This window comes from Dipodomys merriami, unplaced genomic scaffold (genome assembly GCF_024711535.1).
Source record: "Dipodomys merriami isolate MVZ:Mamm:240054 unplaced genomic scaffold, mDipMer1.0.p SCAF_214, whole genome shotgun sequence".
NCBI lineage: Eukaryota > Metazoa > Chordata > Mammalia > Rodentia > Heteromyidae > Dipodomys > Dipodomys merriami.
The window spans coordinates 1324434-1329104 of record NW_027203538.1 but is presented as its reverse complement, the minus strand read 5'-3'; the positions used below and the strand labels follow the sequence as shown (position 1 = coordinate 1329104).

The following is a 4671-nucleotide window of genomic DNA, read 5'->3' as shown; positions in this document are numbered from 1 at the left end:
AGACGTTGTAATGTCCATTTCCAACTTATTGTTTTGTGAAAATTGCTATTTCATTGGTTTGCTCTTTTTCCTTTGCCTCACCATTTTTTTTGTTCCTGTTCCCTTCCCTAATTAAGGTAAATGTATACAAAATACACAGGGTACCAAAATCAAACACAGCAGAGGATAAACCATAGGGGAAAATCTCAAAGAAAATAAAAATCACATAGTACATCAAAAACAACAACCGCAAATAAATATTTCTCTTTCCATATCTTGGAGTTCATTTTGCTCAGTATCAGCTTATATGGTCATATATATGCATAACAAAGGCACTGGAAAATAGTAGTTTCATGGATACTATATCATGAAAACAACATGTTAACTCTTTTTGATGGTAAAAGCGGGATTATGATTGGTGAATTCATGATTCTGATAAAGGAATTTCAAAAGAGCTTTAAAATTTATGAAAGGTAAATTTTAATTTTTCCAACTTTTTAACAACTTAGCCTATTAAGAGCATTTAAAATTGTTTGGGAAAATAGGCTTTCATGCAAAGAAATCCGTGGAGACTTAGCTGAGAGGGAGCAATGTGGGTGAATATGGCTCATTTCCACAGTAAACAAACAAGCCTCACAAACCTTGCTGTAAATCCTGTAGATTCCCTTGAGAATTGTCCTTACCCAGGAAATATACTCTCACTGTGTGAAACAAGGTTGCAATGGAATTTAAATTCAAAGTTCTTTTGAAAAAAGACATCAAAATTTGTGAATTGACATTTAATTACTAAACAGTAATTCTTTGAAAAAGAAGGGAAGATGTAATTCAAAATCACTTGATTTAAATAAAAGTATGAGGAAAGAGTAGTGAAGAAAGATGAGAAAAACCATAGAGGACTGTTTTCTCTCCAGTGGTGTAATGGGTTCTTGACCTTGTTTCTTCCATTCTATCTTCACAAGCTTCGATTCCTCAGCATCACATAAGCAAAAAGAAAATAGCCGGGAGTGGAGCTGTGGCTCAAGTGGTAGATAGTTAGCCTTGAGCTGAAGAGCTGAGGGACAGCGCCCAGGCCCAGAGTTCAGGCCCCACGACTGGACCCACCCTTAAAAAAAAGAATACTCACAGAAGAAAATATTTGCAGTAGATATAGATGATTTATAACATTTGACAATCTATTTAAATCTGTTCAAAATTCTCCCATACCCCAAGCTGCCCTCTTTGAACAGTTTGTTTGCTTTTCCTATGACTGCCCTTCATTAACTGCTTAAAATTTTGTGAGCTCTTATACATACTCTCTAGGGATTGCTGTTTGGTTGTGATTTTTGTGTGTTTTTGTTTGTAGTTGTGTTTTTAACTGAATTTCAAAAGGTTGTGCATTTGTGTAACAATTAAATATTTCCACCTAATTGTCCAGTGCTCCTGGATCAGAGTCACTCCTTCTATGATTCTCAACCAACCCTTTCTCCAAGATTTATTGCAGATTTAGGACTTCCTTTATTACATGTGTACATTGAGTATTCTAGCTGTACTTGCCCCTTGTTCCATTTTTCATTCATTTTATGTCTTTACTATTATTCCTTTCTGGTTTCAACTTCCTGATAGTCGTTCTGTTAAACTGTCTGTTAATACTTTGAAAGGTTTATATACATTCCATGGAGTTTCAATCCCACATATACTTGAAATGATGTCAGCTTATATTTCCATAATTCATTCATCTGCAATAACAATTTGCAAGACGGGAGACGTGAAGCACCTAGACATGATTTTATTCTCATCGTTTTGGAAGATTAATCTTTAGTCAACAAGAAAGTTTAAAAATCACTTAGAATTTATAGCTAACTACCAGTTTTTATAAATCGCTTTGTACAATGGTGTGTGATTATTTTATTGTACATGGGATGATATTTTCTACTACCTATAAGTTTTGGAAAAAGAAGAAAACTAAAATTTATTACTGTAAAGGAATATGATAGCAATAGAAGACAGATTTTATGTTTGTCACATCTCTGATCAGTACCCATATTCAAGACTTAAAGTCATATTTCTTACTATGTTAGACAGATACGGAAAATATATGATAAGGCAACACATGATAAGGCAACTATTAGTGACTTTTTCAAATGTACCTTTTTTATGATGAAATTTACTTTATTAGCTAATATTTGGGTTTGAATTATGGGAGGCTGATGTATTTAACACATTTCTGGAAGGCACCTCCTGAACATTGCAAATGGTGGGAGATACTATTTCTACACTTTAATGAATGGTTGAACTTATTTGGCATTAGTGCTGGGTAAACAAATCAACTCTATTGTAACTTGATTCCTACACTTGAAAAACTTAATGTCACTATCATCTACTTGTCAAGTGTTATTTTGGTGAATATGATTTTAAAAAGTTTATTTGAAAAGGAATATACTTTCAAGAGATTAAATGTAGGTTACCATTGGTTTGAGAATGACAACATTTTTAGACTACAGAACCAAGTTTTACTGAAGTACCAGTGTTTTGAAGTACTAAGGGTCTTCTCAATTAATGTTTTTTGAAATTATATTTGAACTCTAAGTCAAGTTTTCCTAGCCTTGGTAGAACAATTATGGATCTAACATTCAGGAATTATTTTTTGGCCTACTTATGCTGGACTGAAATCTTCCATTCATCATTAGGAGAGGCGTATTAAAAATAATCTTGTGACATTTGGGATTTTGTTTACTCATATGGCCTGGTCATCTGTAAATTGAAAGTTTGAACTACAGTACTTTCTGTCATATCTTGTGAGCTCATCTATCATTTTAAGTTGCCTTACATTTCACAATTGCTTACTGCTAATTCCTGCAAGGAATTGGGGCACTGAAATATTATAGGAAATAAGAAATTGACATGGGTCTTCAATTACTTTCTCTTAGCATGTTGCATGGGCCAGGGTGAGACGGTTTGCCCATGTTATCTGATGATGCAGGTAACTGGGACCTGATATCCTCAGACCCATGGGTACTGCAGAAGAATAATAGCTTTTAGGCATCATATCAGCCAAATTTGTGTATAATCAGTAAGAACGCTTCAGAAATATGGAAAAAAACTTTGGGACTAACGAGTTAACACAATAAACATATCAGCAGTGTAACATCTCTTCTAGCTTAGAGGAAAACAATACTGCTTTTTTTTTTTACTATGTGAATTCAGAAGACCAAGAACACTTACAAGGTATCACAAGTTTATACCGAAGACATTGCAATGATAATTTTTATATTCTAATATATATTGTAAACCTAATTATTTATGTTCCAATCTATTTATGGGAATAATTTTCAATTTATTTGTCAAATTATCAATGAATTCTAGTAAGATTCACTGTGTGAAATTTAAGATCAGCAAATATAAATATAAAATATATAAGTATATATAATATAAGACATTGTTAAGCAATGTTCCGTTGTGGTTAGGGTATCAAAGGCAACTCTGTTTTAAAGTATTATTCCATTATCTCTACCTCAGTTTTTGGTAGAGTTAGACCTAAAACTTTACCATTTGTAAATTTACAGCCTGGAGGCAAGAGGAAACACTTTGATTAAAACATTACCAATTTAAGGCCTAATATCGAGGAAAAACATATGGACTTCTCCAGGAGCTATGGAAATATTTGGTGATAGAAAGTCACTAGTATAAGTTCCTGCCTGGTTGGATGGTACACAGGCCAGGATATTAGGTAAACATGAATATGAACATTTTTTCACCTTCTTGGCTTTAGCTACTTTTGAAATAATAGGAATAATTAACAATTATATTTTGATAAAATACCTTCTATTCTGAACAATTAGGTCTGAAGTGTTCATCTCTCTATGAACCCTTGTAACTAAGATTAGTTTTGTTCCAGTAAGACAATCTATGCTGTCAGGGTAAGATATTCTGGTTGGTCTGTTCCTACATGGAAGAAGGGTAAAGGGTCAGAAAGACATTTGTACCACTGAGACCTCATTTAGGAAATTTTAACCTGCAGAAGTTTAGAAGTAGCTTTTAAGCAAGGCTTACTTTGAATCCATTAGCTCCACAAAGCTAACTCAGTTGATAAATAAGTACTTGAAAAGCCATTACCTTTGGACTTAGCTATAAAGGCTTCAAAATACGGTCAAATTTAAAATGAAAACGACAAAATAGTCATTGACAAAAAATGGCAAATGTGAGCAATCGACCAAACAATATAAATTTTTTCCACTATACATAGAAATTTATAGAAATAAGATCAATAGCATATTTAGGAACAATAAAGGTTCCTTGTTACAAATAGGCAACCAAGGATATATGCCTGTATAAAGGTTACATTGTTAACTACTTAAATTAAGAGGATACTCCATGCTTCAGGAGCAAGTCTACACAAATTACAACAATACAGAGATTAACATAGCACTTGCACAGGGATGGTATGAAAATTTGTGAATTATTCCATATTTTTCATTCTTAAAATGCAAGAAATGGAAAACAGTTTTGAAAAAGTTGATTACAAAAATACAAGCGTAACAAAACCTGTAATTCATAGAATTAAAGGTTAGTTTGACATCAGTGTATTAAACCTTCACTTTCAAAGGCCCTTACATAGCATAACCTTTACAAAACTTGAAATTAGATAACATTATCTTTTTATCCCAAAGAAATAAAATAATATAAGGACTTAGGAAAAAGGAATCTTAAACTTTT

At 32.8% G+C, this 4671-nt stretch overlaps 1 pseudogene; it reads left to right on the top strand.

Moving 5' to 3' along the window:
* Positions 1-4329: 4329 nt before the first annotated feature.
* Positions 4330-4429, top strand: LOC138834417 (U6 spliceosomal RNA; annotated as a pseudogene).
* Positions 4430-4671: the final 242 nt, after the last annotated feature.